General features: G+C 38.2%; 1 protein-coding gene and 1 pseudogene across 3 annotated transcripts in view; both read left to right on the plus strand.

Moving 5' to 3' along the window:
- The first annotated feature begins 962 nt into the window (after positions 1 to 962).
- LOC134385045 (eukaryotic peptide chain release factor subunit 1-like) lies at positions 963 to 3,488 on the plus strand (annotated as a pseudogene).
- A 6,755-nt stretch (positions 3,489 to 10,243) lies between these two features.
- Positions 10,244 to 18,643, plus strand: part of ZFYVE9 (zinc finger FYVE-type containing 9) — a 182,297-nt gene continuing 173,897 nt past the window's right edge. For all 3 annotated transcript variants that reach the window (XM_063106443.1, XM_063106445.1, XM_063106444.1), the window contains exon 1: positions 10,244 to 10,560. The gene's annotated coding sequence lies outside the window, so the exon portion shown is untranslated. The remainder of the gene's footprint in view (positions 10,561 to 18,643) is intronic.

Below are 18,643 nucleotides of genomic sequence, written 5' to 3' on the forward strand. Positions count from 1 at the left end.
GTTCTGTGCATTCATTGCCTAGGTATCCTAACCCCTGGATCCCCACCCTAGCTTTCAGCATCTGCTTCTGGCCTTTTTTCTTGTTTAGGTAATCTCTTCTGGTTTAGGCAGTCTGTTCTCTTTTCACATCCTAGGTAACTTCCAAGATTCTCAATTCTATATACTTTCTTATTGTCAGCATCCTCTACAGTTCCAGTTAGGACAGCCCATTCTTTACCCCCAAGGAATTCAAGATATTATTTTGATCAACCCTGACCATCACTTCTATTCACCCAGATTCATATAATAAATAACAGCCACCATTTAATGAGCACCTACTCTGTGCCAATTCCTTGTGTATATATAGCAGACAGTAGGCTTATTTTACTGATGAGAAAACAGGTTCTTCTGTTTATATCTAGTAGTTCCTCAGGTTTGACAGAAAGTATGGATGTCGGTAGGGGAGAGGGACAGTGGTAGCAGTGAGGCACAACGTTTTGGAGGGGGAATTTGGTAATACCTAACAAAACTACATATACATCTTCTGATCCAGCAATCCCACTTCTAAGAATTTACCCTAAAGATACATCTACAACAATGGAAAAACACACAGGCACAAAATTATTCATTGCGACATTGTTTGTAATCACAAAATACTGGAAAGAATCTAAACACCCAAACATAGGAGAATGGTTGAATAAATTATAGCAGCCATTCTCAAACATTTTGGTCTCAGGCCCCCTTTACACTCATAAATTATAGAAGACCCCAAAGATCTTTTGTTTATATGAATTATATCTATTAATATTTATCATCTTAGAAATTAAAACTGAGAAAACATTTATTTATTCCTTTATTTAAAATAACAATAGTGGCAGCAAGAGTGGCTGCTGGAGAGACAGAGCCACCTCCAGGGAGGAGCAGCTGCTGCCCAGGACTGGGCCATTAAAGAGGAGGAGGAGGGAGAAGGTGGCAGAGACCCCAGTGTTGCCTACAGGAACTTGGAAATCTGGAAAATCAAGAAACTCAGTAAGATCCTGGAGGTGGTCTGCAGGTGAGTGCTACATTTGGCCCCTGTGTCCTCTTGGTTCCCAGACCTCTCAGTATCGTCGCCCTGTGTGGCATGGCTGAGTGAGAAGAATCAGGCACCAGCCAACTCCCACCTTCTGGACCTCTGGGTAGTAACCCCCGATTCCGAGACTGGGCCAGGGTCAATGTGGTTGGCCAGAGAAGGGGTCCTTCTCCTGCTTGGAGATAAAGGGCTTGTGATCCCAGAGCTCAGATCACTGGACTTTCCTCATGCAATGACACTAGCATGATGTCACTGATCATTCCTCCCAAAGACCAGACTTTGTTACTGGACTCAAGGGATCCAGAAGTCTGGATAGGAAGGTTTATTACACATAACAGTAAGGGAGGATACTGGGGATAATGCCCAAAGCAGTGTCTCTCTGAACAAAGGAAAGGGGGTATTCTATATTGATTAAGTTCCTGGCCCCCAGCCCAGGTCCTCATTTACGTCCTCTTCTACAAACATATGATGCAAACTTGTTCAGTTAGGATTGGATGACTATGGAGCACAATTCATTGGTCAGTTCTTGAGCCTAGTTTGCATTTGGACCCAGAAACTTGTCTGTGATCAGGAGTTTCATCATTGCCATTTGGAGCATGCTTTTCCCAGGATACAGCTGTTCTGAAAAACAAGCTTAGAAATAAACATTTGTGAGCTATAGATAATGCTGCTTGCTTGGGCCTCAGCACAAGGCCTTCCACTCCCCTAGCTAAGATTCCCCTTCCGTATGTGGGTCACAATTTCATGTGTGGCAAATGTAAGCAGATGAGTTTGGAATTGTGCCTAACATTAAGTCACCAGTAAACCACCTTTCAGTCTTGGGAGCCACTACATCTGTACAAAAAGACTCAAACTTTATAAGAAAGTACTTCCAAATGGTCTGGTTGTTTGCTGTGGAACAATTGTAAGAGAAGAAGGAAAGGAAAAGAAAGTCAACGTTAATTGAGCTTTCAAACCAATTAATATGTTATTGTATTTGGGTGACAATAAATTCCACACAGAGGCTCTCACAGCACTACTTTCAGATGACAGCAAGTTTGGCTTCATTTTAATAGGTGGTACTTTTGGGAACACTTCAAGGAAACAAAAGAGAAGTCCTGCACAAATTAGCTGTGGATCTCCCAAAGAAACATGGTAGAGGAGCTCATTTAGCCTTGTGTTTTGCCTGTTGACAAAGAAAATGGCATTGGTCTGGTTAAGGCACCTAACATGGAGCTGAGAGGCCACGTCAGCTTGCATTTCAGGCACTTTTTACTTGGAACACCCTGAAACAATTTTGGTCTAAAACTGTCTCCATACATGTTTTCAGTTTGACTTGAAGGTTTCTCCATACACAGTGAAATGTAACCTAACTCGATGTATCAATAGATGGTAACATAACCTAAAAGTATACCCTTGTAACCAGCAAGGTCTCAGCCAATCATAGCAACTAAACCTCCAGCTCATCAGAGGCTGAATGCTGCCAAAAATGACCATATAAGGCAAATGCCAACTGCAACCAGTCAGGTTGCGTCTGTATATCACTTCCTTTTCTCTGGCGATAAATATGACCTGCATGTGGAGCATTCTGAACCATTTTGGTCCAGACTATTGCCTGATTCTTCAAATAAACTTTCTGTTTATCCTCAACCAGGTGGTTATTTTACTTTGGTTGATACTTTTTAAGAATGGAAAAGTGACATAACTATGTTTAGAAAGTAGCAGAGACTGCTGTGCAGCTATTTATTCCTGGGACAAAGTGACTGTGGCTGGTCTCATTTTAGCTGGATCAGCTGACTTTTAAACTGAACTAAGTCAATCCGATGTGTTTGACAAGAGGATGCAATCGAAAATTTTAAAATTAGTTGATATATCCTATGGTGGTGAAAATGGATCCAACCAAGTTGTTGAGTTATCTACTGAAGTACTCTTCAATGTGAAATTCACTCAAGAGAAGAGATTAACAGGACAATGCTTTGATGAAATAAGCTAGGACATGGGCAAGCAGTGTTTTGTCACAGGAGATACACTAAAGGTTTTGGAATTGGGAGCCGTGGGGATTCTAATAGTATATGAAAATCTGCTTATAATAAGATATGTTCTTCATTGGTAAGGCACAGAAAAGGAGAAAATTCTCTAACTCCAGAGAAGTTAGATAGAAGTTAGAAGTTAGATTCTCCATCATCTTACAAGATAAGGATAAATCTCATTTCACAGAAAAAGAGACAGGGCAGGAACATGAGCTGGTTGAGAGCATGCCCCTGTTGGAATGATTTGCTAACAACTACAGAAAATTTGGAGCTATGTTGGAAATTGTCACAGATAAGTCATCAGAAGGATTCCAGTTTGTGGAAGGATTTGGTGGAATTGGAAGTATCTTGCAGTACTGAGTAGATTGCCAGGGAATGGAATACCAAGAAGGAGACAATTTTTTTTTTTTAACCTTGATGACTACTAGGTTATTGACATAGATTAGGCAAAATGTGCCTCACCCTCCAGCATTCAACCCAAGGAGTATAACTGAGGTGGAATCCAAAGAGATTACAATTGGAACATTTCCAACAATTGTAGCCTTACAATTGGAACATTTCCAGAATTTAACCCATGAGCATTGGATATAAAAAAGAAAACCGAAACAAACCAGACCCAGTCCTACACTTTGGTTTGTCAAGCCATCAGCGCAACAGCCTACAACTATGTTGCCAAATGCAATTTTAGATTAATAGAGTTGAGATCATAAAAATAAAAAAGTGGTGCATTTGTTAAAAAAAAACACCACCTAATAGTGAACCCATTATATGTTAATATATAACTCATTTTAGTGAAAAGTAACTATATTTTCCAAAACAAGAAACATAGTGAGAAGAGTGGCATTACTGACATTTTTGCAAGTCTCTTTAAAATCAGTAAGACTTTATAGAATACGCTTAGATTATCATATCTGCTTCTGCATTCAATCTGTTTTAATATGTTTTAGTTGAACTATATGAAGAAAATCTGTTGTCACACAGAGGCATAGCTGGAAAGGTGAGAGGTATTTTTACAATTATTTCAGGTATTTGTGGATATTTTCCTTGATACTACATCAAAACTTGACAAGTGGTAATTTTGTAAAGGTCAGTTGTAATGTGGACTCTGGAACCATATCCGTGAACTTTTTGTACTCTGTTATATTAAAATCCATTGGTCTATATTAAACTTTAAATGAATATTTTATCCATACATGCTTTTGTAACATCATGCATTGGTCATGTGAAAAAATACTGTTCATAGAGTTATGCAGATCTTCCAAATGTTGACACATTTCATTATACAATATTAAAAAAAAAAAACTTCACAACGTTTTTTTACAGGACCACCCATCTCTTCAGAAAAGTTTAGGAGGTTGTCAAGTTCATGGTGGTGACTACAAGTTCTTCAAAATTCTAATATTCATTTGAAGGCTTAAATTTTATCATCGGCAACAAATACTGTTAGTTGTTTTCCTTGGAGTGAAAGGCTCGCTTTGTTCATTTTCTAGAAAATGTCTACCAAATTCTCAATTCTGAATAACCATAGCTTGTCTGTTGTTCTTTAAAGTAAAAATGATGTTTGTTTTTGTGTGTGTGTGTGTGTGTGTGTGTGTGTGTGTGCGTGTGTGTATTTTCTAGCTCTGCTCAGTGAGACAACATAGAAGCCATGATACTATAGCAGCAATGAGCACATCTAGCACCTATATCTTTATTTCTAAATACCATTCTCTGGGGCCGGCCCGTGGCTCACTCGGTCGAGTGTGGTGCTGATAACACCAAGGCCCCGGGTTCGGATCCCATATACGGATGGCCGGTTCGCTCACTGTCTGAGCGTGGTGCTTACAACACCAAGTCAAGGGTTAAGATCCCCTTACCGGTCATCTTTAGAAAAAAAAATTTTTTTTAAATAAATAAATAAATAAATAAATAAATACCATTCTCTGCTAAATGTGACTAGGGCTTTTAGGAGAAATGGGTGATTCTAGGGATGGAGCTGGGTGAGATATAGTGCCAGAAAGTAAGGGAAGTCTTAGAAAATGAAGAAATGTTAGGAAAACACAGAAGCCAGCCAAACCGGAAACAATTTGTGCATGCATATAAATAACGATTATTAATGGTTCTACAATTCATAGAATAAAATAAAAATCAATGAATTTATTCTGATATAAATAAAGCAATTGATAAATGAATAAACGGAAGAGAATAAAAAAGCTCTCCCATACAGTAGGAATACAAAAAATGTATAAGGAATGATAATGCTGGAATTAGAAAAATAACCATTTGGCAATTGCTATAGTAATAATTGTTACAAATGAGAATCATCAATGAATGTTAAAACTTGTGGGTAGTCTCAGATGATTTCCACACAAGATATTTATTAATTATAAAGAGAAAAATAGTTACTTCACAGTGGAAAAAGCCGACAGATACCACCTTAATCAAGTGAACCAAGTTGCTGTCACCAGTGATGGGACATACAGATATCAAATGACTCCTGATATGATGCACCAAGAAGGACACAACATCAATTCAGTAGTATTACTGTCAAAAGTGTATAACATGAATATAAATAATCATGAAAAAAATCAGACAAACTCATTTGAGCAATATTTTACAAAATAAATGGCTTGTATTCTCCAAAAATGTCAAGGTCATGAAAACAGAGACTGAGAAAGTGTTCCATGTCAAAAGAAAATTAAAGAAACTTGACAAGTAATTATAATGTGTGATCCTACACTGGATCCTGGACCAGAACAAAAAATTTATTTTCTTTCTATAAAGAATATTGGTGGAACAACTGGCAAAATCTGAATAAGACTGTGGTACTTTATCAATGCTAAGTTTCTAATTTTGATAATTATATTGTGATATTTATACTCTATTTTGAGGAAATACATTGAAAAATATTTAGAGATAAATGGATTAGAAAATAATTACGATAGTCTCTTTACATATTTATATCTTTCTTTCTATAGAGATAGAAGAAAAATAGAGCAAGAGAGAAAGAATGATAAAGCAAATGTGGTTAGATATGGGTAAAAGGTATATGAGATTTTTGGGGTACTATTTCTGCAACTTATCTTTAGATCTGAAATTATTTCAAAATCAAAAATAAAAAACCCATAAATATATAACATTTTTGAACTATTTCCTTCTAAACATTATATTTTTAATATATTTTAGAAATAGAAATTATTATAAAAAATATACTAAAAATATAATTTGGATCATACAATAGTCTTTTTAACTTAACATTGTTTTTATTAATTTGATATTGAATCATGAACAGTTTTCAATGTCATTTAAAATTCTTTAAAAACAATTGTTAATGGATACATAATATCTTTTGTAGAGATATTGTAATTTACTTTATTTAGGGTTTTTCTTACATTATGTTATAAACCTACTGTTAAAACATGCAATGAACATCTTTTTGCATATATATTTGTCCACGTATTTGACTACTTCCTTATGCTCAATTCCTAGAATGGGAATTGCTTTGCTCTTTTTTACATGAGTGCCCTAACAAGCTCCCAAACGTCCCCAATTTCCTTTTTTAGTTTGTGCTGTTGTACTGACTTCTTGCCTGCTCTAGGGCTTATCTATTTTGTAGCAGACTGTTAATTCTGGGTTTGACTCTGGGCAGTGGTTGGTGACTGCAGAAGGGCGTGAGAGACCATAGCTGGCAGCAGCAGGCTGGGCTCAGTTCTTGGCTGCACCTATTGAAGGGGAGTCTTGTTTTTAATGGGCCCTGAAAGTTAAGGGAAAAGCCTAAAAAGTCACTGAGGAGGTGGGATGCAGGCTAGCTACAAGTTTCTTTAATTTTCTTTAACATGGAACAGTTTCTCAGTCTCTGTTTTCATGAGTTTCAGTTTAGTTTAACATTCCCTAAGGTGTACACTGAACCTTGCCCACAGGGCTCACAATCTGGTAGGGTAGACATACAAGTAAACAGATATTGACACTGTAGTGATAAGTAGTTATAAATTGGGAAGCACAAGGTTAATGGGAGCATGGAAGAGATTTTGTGCCTCCCTTTAAACAAACTTTTATACAGCATACATTTTTGTACACAAACATAATATTAATTCTTTCCTCCTTCTTCCTTTCTTCTTTTCATTTAGTTCACCTATAATTTATTGAGCATATACCCTAGACCAAAAGGGGTGGCAGTGGAGTTGGAGAGGAGAGAAATTTAAAAAGTAAGAAAGGAGAATTTATCAGGCTTCCTGGCCAACCGTCCAGGACGGAGACACAAGAGTTAAGAATGACTCCCAGATTTTTGGCTTGGGCATCTGGGTAGATGAAGGTGCCACTTACCAAGCAAGGAAATGCACACCTTTTTGGCCTGAATTTTAAAGAACAAATTTTAAAGAGCAAAGAAAATTTTTCTAGGGGTGCTACACTTTCAATTCACTTCAGGACACCATTCTTAGAATATCGGCTTTCCACAGGATGAATATGGTATAAAAATGAGAGTGGGGAGGTCTACCACATTGGGAATGAAGAGATATTTTAGAGTCATTGGATAGTAGTAGAAATTAATGCAAAATTGAGAGTGGGGTAACCAAATCAAGTGACATCAGGCCAAGGTATATTAAAACAAAAAAGAGATTTACAATAGAAGAGAGAAAAACAGATGAGAGACATTTCAGGAGCAGAGAGCAAACTGGGTAGAAAGAGCCAAAACAATGGAATGAAATTATGGAAGATGCAAGGATTTAAAGTGGATTACTATGATCAGGGAGGTGGTGGTGATGATAAAGGCAGCCTCTTTAGCAACAGAATTTGAATAGAAGGGGAGAAAGTATGAAGCAAGAGGAAACTTGTCCTGGGAACAAATGAATCATCTTCATGTATGCTACACCCTGGGTAGCATGATTATTCATAAACTAGCACAGATTTCCTGTGGTGGTAGTGATCTAGGCTTGGAAAGCACGGTGCTAATGTTAGGTTGCCAAACTGATTTAAATTTAAAGGTCCCATTTCTCAAGATTGAAAATTTTTAGCAACAGTAACTTATCCTTACAGCATTTTCTTAATATTGCTGAAAGGACTGTCAGGGCATCAATGGGGGACTGAAGGAATCTCAGGGTCTACTTCCAGCTTTTCCTTAGGTTGGATGTACTTCACATGTAAAATGGCAGTAGCGTAGTACTTAATTCATGGAGTTGTTGTGAGGATGAATCATAGTTTCCCTCTGAGCCCGTTTCTCTTGTTATAAAAAGGGGATAGTGATTTTTTGGAAATGTGATTCAGAAGTATGTGGCAAAGGCACACTTAGAATTGTACAGGAACAGCTTTCATTGATAAGAAGAGAGCTTCTAGGTTATATTTTCTCCAAGGTGGCTGCTCAATTATTACTTGAACGCTTCCTGGAGACCTTATGTAATTTTCTCATCGTGATTTATTATTATTAGGCCATAACATAAAGTAAGGTGAGATTGCATCATAATGTGTTTACAGAAATACAGAAAAACATACTGGTTCTATGCTTTATCCAGCGCCTTAGACCGCTCGGCCACGCTACCGAGTGCGGGGCACTGGTTCTATGCTGATATCTGCTGTGCAACAGAATAGGATTCATTGTATGAGGCTCTATTCTTTGGTGGAGGGATGTTATATAAATCCATTAGTGAATGGGCCGGCCCGTGGCTCACTCGGGAGAGTGTGGTGCTGAGAACACCAAGGCCCCGGGTTCGGATCCCATATACGGATGGCCGGTTCGCTCACTGGCTGAGCGTGGTGCTCACAACACCAAGTCAAGGGTTAAGATCCCCTTACCGGTCATCTTTAAAAAAAAAATAAATAAATAAAATAAATAAATCCATTAGTGAAATATGGGGAAATTTCATCCAGATCAGGGATGATGATGAATGATGCACCCATCTTTTGATAAAAATGCACTTACACACACACACACACACACACACACACACACACACACACACACACACAGAGAGAGTGAAAGAGAGAAAAACAAAAACAGATGGGTATAATCGTGAACCTAACAAAGAGGATGTTCTGTCTGGAACCAACAAAAATTGGAACTAACATTTACTGAGTACCTTCTATGGGCCAGTCCCTTTATCTCCAATTTTCGCAACAACCAGAAAGGCAGGCAGGAGAAAACTGAGGTTCAAAAATGTTATGTAACTTGCCCAGGGTCATAAAGCTATATATGAAAGAACTGGAATTGGTAGTATCAGGATGTCTGATACAAACATCCCTGCTCATTCTAGTAGACCACTCTGTGAAAAAAATACTGTATTTGGAGAAGTTTGGGACCAGATGATTTGGAGAATTTCTCTTTCCCTAATTCCCCTCTGACAATGTTTCTTTTGTTTTTGGTTCTGACGTTTGCACCCTAGAGAGGGATCAAATATGGGGCATCTATAAACAGAATTATTCCATAGCCTCCACTATATTACAATTTCCTTCCTTTGATTCTTACCTAGGATTCGGCAGGGATGAGGTGGAGAGGTGGGAGAGTAGAGGTGGAGGTGGGGGAGGAGGTTAGAAAATGATGGATGATTCTTTTCTTACCTTTAAGTTGTTTATGAATTTCAGGATAACCCGTTGGCTATTCTCTTCTCTTGCTCGGCATATTTTTCTTTCTTTCTTTTTTTTTGGGGGGGTGGGGTGGGGTGGTTAGAGGTTAAGGGTTTGGTATCTGTAGGAAATTTCTGTAATCATCTGCACAGTAGATCCAAAAGGAGTTAAGATCAAAGACAATTCCTTCATCTGTTTCGGGAGAGGACTGTGTATGTGTGTTGAAGGTTTGTTCTGGGTCACTCTTCTTTCATACAGACACACTGAGGGGATTAGAAGAGATACCCTCAATCATGAAAGATGAATTGACATTCCCTCGTACGCCTGCTCTCAGGTGTGGGTCCGAGCGACAAGAACGCTCACGTACCTTCTGGAAAGAAGGAAAAGGTGTTCGGGGTCGGTCTGGGGTGGGGACCGCCAGGGGTTTGTGGGAACCGAGGGGCTTCCGGCTCCCGGGAGGCGTCGTCGGGGCGGGCTCGGGCCGCGGGCGGCGCAGGGAGCGCTGGGCCCCCGCCACCTCCAGGCCGCGCTCCCTCGCGTTCCCTGCCGCTCGTGCCCGGCGTGGCCGCCGCAGTCCCGGCGCCGTAGCCGGACGTGGGGTCCAGGGGGCGCTGTGGCCCAGAGGCGCTGGCAGCAGGAGCGGCTACAGCGACGCGCAGGCTTCGCCGAGGGTCCCCGTTTGCAACACTCCGGTCGTCCCGCCGCAGCCTTCCGCCCGCATCCCGGCTCGGCGGCGCTCCTCCGGGATCCGCGTGGCTGCGGCAGCCCGGGAGCCGATGCGGCTGGGCGGGCGTTGGGCCTCAGCAGCAGCCGCCGCCGCCGCCGCCGCCGCAGTGACCGCAGCCCCTTCAGGAGTGGGAGGCTTCGCGGCGGCGCCTGGGGCCGCGCCGGTGCTCGCCGGACCAGGCTTTCGGCTCAGGGACGACCCCCCCGGCCATGCTGAAGCGGCGGCGGCCGCTGCTTGAGGTGAGTGTGACGCGGTGCGGTCCCGGGCTCGCTCGCCTTCCGCCGCCTGTGGGGGCCCAGGCGGCAGCCCTCGGGCCGGGCGGACGGGGCGTCCTGCCGATGCGGCCGCCTCCCCCATCCTGCAGCTCGGGGGCCTCAGCCCTTGCTCCCCGCGTCCCCCGGGAGGCTGGAGGCCGTGGAGGGGGGGCGACTAGGCCCCGCGCCGCCGGGAAGCCCTCGCCCCAGCCTCGGTTCCGGCGCGGCCCGGTGTGTGGCGCGGGTGCAGGCTGGGGCACGGGCGTCCTTCGGGTTTGTCCCGAGCCGAGCCGAGCGCAGCCTCTTACCCCGGACCCTGCATGTGCGTCCTGGAGGGAGGCGGAGATCGCCTGTTTGCAAATAGCCTTGGCTTCCCCGCGCCCCATGCTGAGTCCCGCAGAGCCCCGGGGGGAGGGGAGGCAGGGCGGGATGAGAATTGGGGTGCAGAGAGTGCGAGGCCCTGAGAGCCCCTGGTACTCCTGGAGTGTCATTCACAGATCTGACTTGCTTGAGAACAACCTTTTGCGTCTTATTTGAGGTGAAATTTCATCACTTGCTGGTAGCTCATCCCTGCTTTCTTATATTGCATCTTGCCTCTGAGCGTGGTCTGCCTTGGAGAAAGCCCCATCCCAGCTTTGCGATTCTAAGTTTCTTAGATAAACACATTTACAAAATTATCTTTTACAAAGGTCCCTACCCCCACTGTCTGTACGAGAAGAAATATTTTAATGCTTTAGCCCTCTGTACAGAAATGTTCCACCTAAATAGATCCAGAGAATGAATGACGAGGATTTTAAGTCGTACTAACTGTCCTAATAACAGATACCTGATGGAAATGGGATATATGCTAAATTTTAGAAATAAAATGATTTGTTCTGGTATTGATGTAAAAAAAAGTAAGTAATTACAGTTTGGTAGCATTAGTCAAATATTTGGGTGTTTATGGTTTATAATATATGTGATTACAGGTTATTTTTGTTTTCCTATTATGTATGAGAAGATTGTAAGATTTATAGGTACTTCTAAAACTTTTATAATCATGAAAAAATATGCTTATTGTAGAAAATTAGGAAAGTACGGAAAGGTACCGTGTCAGCTCTCAAATATTTAATAACAGGGGAGAAATCATTTATAATCTACCAGACAGCACATTTTGATGGTCATTAAAAGTTTAAAATGGGCTTGTACTGATGGTGATTTTAAAAATTATTTCTATATATTAGGTTCAAAATTATTGGCAGTTCCATTTTACATCCAGTCATTTGTATAAGACCTATAAAAATGTTTTACAAAAGTACATGGGAACCATAGTTGAATTCATCAATTAAAACAGAATAATATGGATCCCTGACTTAACCTCCTATGCAGCATGGGGAGCTCCTGAGGTTTAGGAAGATTTGGTGTGGTAAACTTGTTTCAGGACCTACTATGTTAGATGTTGTAGACTTGTATTGTTTTTGCCAAATTTTGCTTAAATATTTCTAACTGTAAAACATTGGCTTGATTAAAATTTTTTCTGATAGATTAATTTAGGTTTTTAAAAGTCTAGTTCAGTTCTCTGTGAGTCCCTAAATACCACCAACATTAGAATCAGTTGAGAGTGCTTATATAGGAAGATTCCTGGCCCCTTGAATCATAATTCTAGGGATGATGGTGGCTCAAAGATCTTAATTTTTATCAAGCTCCCTGATTCTTAGTCCTGCTACAGTTTGAGAATCACTTATATATTAAGTTTAAAGTTAGCTAACCTTGCTGAACTGAATGAGAGTCTTTTCTGGCAAGGAGATCAATCTCAAGTGGCAATAGTAATTTCTCATAGCAACAATTGATGGTGCTACAATGTTAGAAAGAAAAGTGATATTTTGAGGGACTGCTGGTTCAGTGAACAAACATTTATTAAGAACCTAGTGTGGTAGCTGTGGTGTTACAGAAGGATACCTGGCATTTAGTGGACCTCAGTGTCATTCTCTGTAAAATGCAGGTAGTTATTATACTTACCTTGCAAAGCTTTTTACCATAAATACATCTGACAAAGTACTGTAATCTGTAAAAGATTTTTGTAAAATTTTAGCTGTTAATATTTTTTTTTTTTTAAAGATGACCGGTAAGGGGATCTCAGCCCTTGGCTTGGTGTTGTCAGCACGACGCTCAGCCAGTGAGCAAACCGGCCATCCCTATATAGGATCCGAACCCATGGCCTTGGTGTTATCAGCACCGCACTCTACCGAGTGAGCCACAGGCGGGCCTGTTAGCTGTTAATATTAAGTGCCACCTCCTGTCTTAGGTGTCTGGGGAACACAAAAATGACCAAGGTCTCATCTAGCAATTAGCTACTTGTGGAAGCAGGACAAGTTTAACTTTTAGAAGACAGAGTCAGACAAGTTTTGTAATTGAGTGGAACATGCTAGCTGTTTAAGGCTTCTATGTCTCATCCAGTCTCTTGCCCTTTAAGAATACTGATAATAATTTTTATATATGGTTATTCTTTTCTCTTCCAATTCCTGATTCAGTGTTTTCTTTAAGGAAATAATTGTATATGTTGCCTCATAAATGATAGTTATATATTAACTCCTTTAGAAAGATGTAATGAGTGGAGGTGATTTCATTCCTTCCTCTGTTGCTAGGCTACCACTGTTCATTCCATTCAGTAAACTTCTATTTGGCACTTGGTATGTGCTGGTCCCAGACTGGTTACAAGGCATAAAGCTTGTTTAAAAGATAATTGCCTTGGATTTTAACTTAAGTTCTTATGTTCCTAAAGGTTTGATGTGTGTGTTGTGTGTTTTGTGGTTGTTAATTTGCATGATGTGGTGCAGAGTATGGAATAGATGTGGGAAGGAATCTCCCTACACTTCTTATGTACTGTTGGAAATAGTACTCCTCCCGAAGTAGAACAAGTTTCATGAGATAAAAGTAATCACAAGCAATTAGCTTAGTGTTTGTCACATAGAAGGTGCTCAGTAAATGTTAATTTCCATTCCCCCTTTTGGGGAAAATCAAAACCAAAATTTGGCATTGGAATTTCTGTGTGACTTAAAACTTGGTAGCTTTAATTTTTTGAAAGTCTATTTTTAAAAGTCTATTTTTGGAATTCTTTGAAATTTTTGATAGAAAACAGTTTTGATCCTTAGTACACATATTTTCCATTTCATTTTTAGCTAATAATTTGTGTTCCCTGTATATAGAGTACACTCGTTGCAAATTATTCATTTCAGAGTTTTAAATTGATTTTAATTTTACTTAGCCTGCATTATATGAGAGCAACATTCTTAATAGATAATAATCATTGGAAAATATATAGCTGCAGGTACTGAATAGAAATAGTTCATATACTTAGCTTTCAAACTATCAATTTATTAAACTTACTTAATTTAAGAACTCAAGAGTTTTCAAAACATAGACTTTTCCAAACATAGACTTTTCCTTACAAACTACAGAAGATTAGAACTGGATTTTATAACCTATCAGATATGGGTTCCAGTCTTCTTATAATTTATGTGATGTTGGACAAGTTTCTTACCCCTCTTTACACCTCAATTTATTCTTCTATAAAATGAAGCTGATAATACCCACCATATACAATTATTGTGTCAGAGCTATAATTCAGTTCCATGAGTCTTGGTAAATCAGTGTTTCTTTGAAAGTGGGAAATGTATTTCTCTGTTTTAGTTTTGAAAGAGCTTGAAAGATTGTTATTCATACAGTTTACTACTAAGAAATAAAATTAGCATGATCAGTTGTGAAATATTAGAGATTACTAAATTAAGGAAGAACCAAGGTGTCAGTAGAATTATAACTGAGCGGTTAGTAGAATGCCTTATGCTTTATAATATAAATTTTATTTAATAAAGTAATTTGAAAATGTCATTTATAAAACATCTTATGTTTACAAATTATGGAGTACTTAATTTTTTCTTTTAAAATATTGTAAATAGCTCATTTATAGAACTGAATTATTGGAAATATTAGAATAGTATGTAATGTTTTGTATTTATACTTTTTGAAAACCTTTAATAAAATAAAGATGTGGAAATCTCTGTGGACACATTGAATTCAAGAAAAAGTCATTGAATTCATATTGGGCAAGGGAAGAGGACAACAAAATGCACATTGATGGGAATCTCAAGACATTCAAGATTTTTTTTTTTTTTTAAGACATTCAAGATTTTATTTACAGAAATATTTTTGCTAAAATCTTAAAATTTTTTCTATAAATTGTTTTTTAGTTTAAAATCCTTACATTTGTTTATTTAAATTTAAAGATGCTTTTGCCACCTTGGGCTTTTAACTATAATAGTTTCTTTTAGTTGATAATTCTATAGTGATCTATTATCTCTTCTTTGTTTATGATAAGGATCTGTAATTTAATATCTGTGATGGTAGTTCTGTTGCTTTAAAAATACAGAAATAGTAAATTCATGGCCTAGATTAAAAAAAAATTAAATTAAACTTAAGTGGAAATTTATTACTTCTTGAGAGAAGGAATCTCAGGAAATAAGACCTAAGGAAATGGTAGTATAAATCTAGAATTTTTTATTAATTAGGGAAAGGTTGAGTATATTTAGTTCTGAATTCTTTTGGCAGCTTGAAATATCATTAACTGTAGAGAGGCTTTAAAATGTGAAGTGAAGAGCACATGTATTTCTATTAAATTTAGAATATTGGATAAGGCTCAGATTTTTTTTAAAAAAGCTTCATTGAGATATAGTTCACATACCATGCATTTCACCCATTTAAAGTGTACATTCAGTGGCTTTTAGTATATTCACAGATTCATGCAAACATCACCACTATCTAATTTTAGAACATTTACATCACTCCAAAAAGATACCTATACCCATTAGCAGTCATCCCCTAAATTCCCTTAATCCTCCCAGACATAGGCAACTACTAATATACTTTCTGCCTGTATGGATTTGCTTGTCTATTCTGGACATTTTGTATAAATAGAATCATACAACATGTGACTGGTTTCTTTCAGTTAGCATAATGTTTTCAAGATTCAGTAGCGTGTATCAATATTTCACTTCTTTTTATTGCTGAATGATATTCCACTGTAAGGATATACCACATTTTATCCATTCATCAGTTTGGGTTTCTGTTTTCTGGCTAATATGAATAATGTTGTTATGAACATTTATGTACAAATTATTGTGTATACATATGTTTTCATTTCTTGGGTATTCATAGGGGTGGAATTGCTGGGTCAGATGGTAACTCTGTGTTTAACCTTTCGAGGAACTGCTGAACTGTTTTACAAAGCATCTGCACCTTTTTACATTCTCACCATTATTATATGAGTTCCCTACAATTTCTTCACATCCTCACCAATACTTTTTGTCTGTCTTTTTGATTATAACTATTCTAGTGAGTGTGAAGTGGTAAGGTAAGTCTCTACTAGAGGTTCATAACTTTTATTTACACTCATTAGGTAAATTGTTGAAGCTTTTACTTGCAAATAAATTGCCAGATTCTTTGATAAGGAATGTTTTTGTCTTGAGCGTGAACTTTTGTTTTGTCTTAGAACTGTGAACTTTCTAGTTTCCTGCTTAGTAAACAGTGAACTGGGTGGGTGGAAATGGTTAACTGCATTGAGTGGTGATGGGAATGGTGGTCTGAGGACTTGAACTATATAAAATGGTGTCATCTAAGAATATTTCTTAACAAAAGGCAGTTGTAAGAACTAGTTTTTTTAGTTTTCCTTTGATTCTGCTGAAACATTTCTAAAAATTTAGTTCTAGTTGCATATTAACATTTCTAAGTACTCAGGTCTGACAGATTTTTGATTGCTGTTACCTCTCAATGATATATATAGTTTTATATAAATACAGATTATTCATTCTTTATTCTTATACGTAGAGTATTACCCTGTTTTTTGTCCTCTATTCAAGATATTAAAGCTTTTCTATGACTTTTTGTAGGACATAGTTCAAAGTCAGCAATAATGACTTGCTAATAATGTTTCTAGAGTTTTTTCTAACCAGTTAGGAAATACTGCAAGGAACTATTGTTTGGGTAAACAAAGTGCAAGTTTTAGGCCTTCGTTCTACATACAGTGGATCGCCCACAGTATTTTTCCCACTTGATTATGATCACTTTTTAGAGCCTATAATGCTGTCTTTGAACTGAGCTAAAAGGCCTGCACTAGTTTGTTATACAGTCTTTTTGGTTGCCATAACTTCCATACAATGTTACAAAAACAGCAGTTCTGGAGCCTTTTCAGTAGGATTAATGAAAAGGTATACATTTGTTTGTAATGTCATTTTGTTCTTTTCTAACTTTTCATGGTTAAGGTTTTGATATTTTATCTGCCAATTTGTTTTATTAAAATAAAGAAAGAATAAATGGTACAAGTTGTTATTATTTCATAGCACAACAGAGTCTATCTCAAAATTCTCTTTATTAAAATAAATTGAGCAAGCTGTATCAAAATTCTGTGAAAACATTCTGTCAGTGTTTATGTAAAGTTTAGTCCCCGTTTTTCATTTTCAATTGAACAAGAGAAATAACCCCTAAAAAGTAATTGAAATAAAGCACTGCCAGTTTGAGAAAAAACTTAAAACTTAAAAATACATCATGCAGGCCTTTTTGTGGTTCTGGTGGCGTAATAACTGTCCTTATTTTATTTTATTAGTAGCTGAGGTAAATTAGTTTTGAGGTTATTGTGAGGTCACTCTTGGAAATTTCTGCTCATTGTCTGAAAAACGAGGTTGAGATTCTTTAACTTGGAGTGCAGCCCTTCATGATTTGGTTCCAACCTGATCATTCTTCATTCCTGTTTCTGTATCCAGTCCTTCCAATATTCCAGGTTTATGACATTTTCCTTGATTTATTTTACCTTGTATTACATATTTGAGTAATATAAAAGCTTTTCCTACAGTATACCATCTTTCTGCTAGGTGTTTCACATCTGTTATTTTTAATTCTTACAATGACTTTATAATATCCATAGTATTACATGTGTTTTATAGAGGAGGAAACTGAGGCTTGGAGAATTTTATTGATTTTTCTAAGCCTAAGCCCATGTCTTTGCTTCAAACTCAGGTATTTCAGACTACAAAGTCCGTACTCTTTCTTCATCTTGTGAACCTCCCCATGTGTCTGTGTTGCTTTTATCATAAGATTTTCTGTAGTGCTTCAGGGAGTATTCATATCAAGAGAGCATAGATTTAGCTGATTGACTTTGGTGGATATTTGCCTTTGAGGTATATTACTGATAGCATTTTGTACAAGAAAAAGGTGTGTGTGTATTTTGGGAATTTCAGCTTTCATATACTGGTATTTTTTTAGTGTAGATAAATGCCCTATTTGCTACTATTAGAAAAATATAACAGCTGATCTGGGCCTCAGTTCTCTGATCTGAAAATGAATAGAGGACTAGATAGTAAGACCCCTTTTACATTTAATATTCTATTCAGTATTTCTAAAGGAGAATTTAGTTAAAAGATAGATGGCACAGGAATGGACTCCAGGCAGAGGTGATGAACTGTCATAGATGAAGTAATGGAATGGGGGGTGGTAGGCAGCGGGTGGTGGCTGAGGAATATAGAACCAAGACCAAGGGATTGTAATTTACATGGAAGTTTTTCTTGAAAGAAATAAGAATATGGGCCGGCCCGTGGCGCACTCGGGAGAGTGCGGTGCTGGGAGCGCAGCAGTGCTCCTGCTGCGGGTTCGAATCCTATATAAGGATGGCCGGTGTGCTCACTGGCTGAGTGCGGTGCGGCTGGTCACAAAAAGACAAAAAAAAAAAAAAAAGAAAAAGAAATAAGAATATATTTCTGAATTAAAACCTTGAAACTCTGCAAATTAGTTTGTGGCTGAGGCTTCTTCCCTCTCTAGCTCTTACACCCTTTCTTCTTTTTTTGTTTTTATTCTTTGAGTTGGATCCTTTTTTTAAATTTAATTTAATTTTATTTATTGAATCAAAATTGATTATACATATTTTTGGTGTTCAACATTGAGATACGTTGATCAAATCGATACTACTAGCGTATATATTGTTACAAATCATAATTATTCTTTATGCCCCTTGTCCAATCTCTCCCCCTCCCCCTTCTAATTACCC

Source organism: Cynocephalus volans, chromosome 8, assembly GCF_027409185.1.
Source record: "Cynocephalus volans isolate mCynVol1 chromosome 8, mCynVol1.pri, whole genome shotgun sequence".
Lineage (NCBI taxonomy): Eukaryota > Metazoa > Chordata > Mammalia > Dermoptera > Cynocephalidae > Cynocephalus > Cynocephalus volans.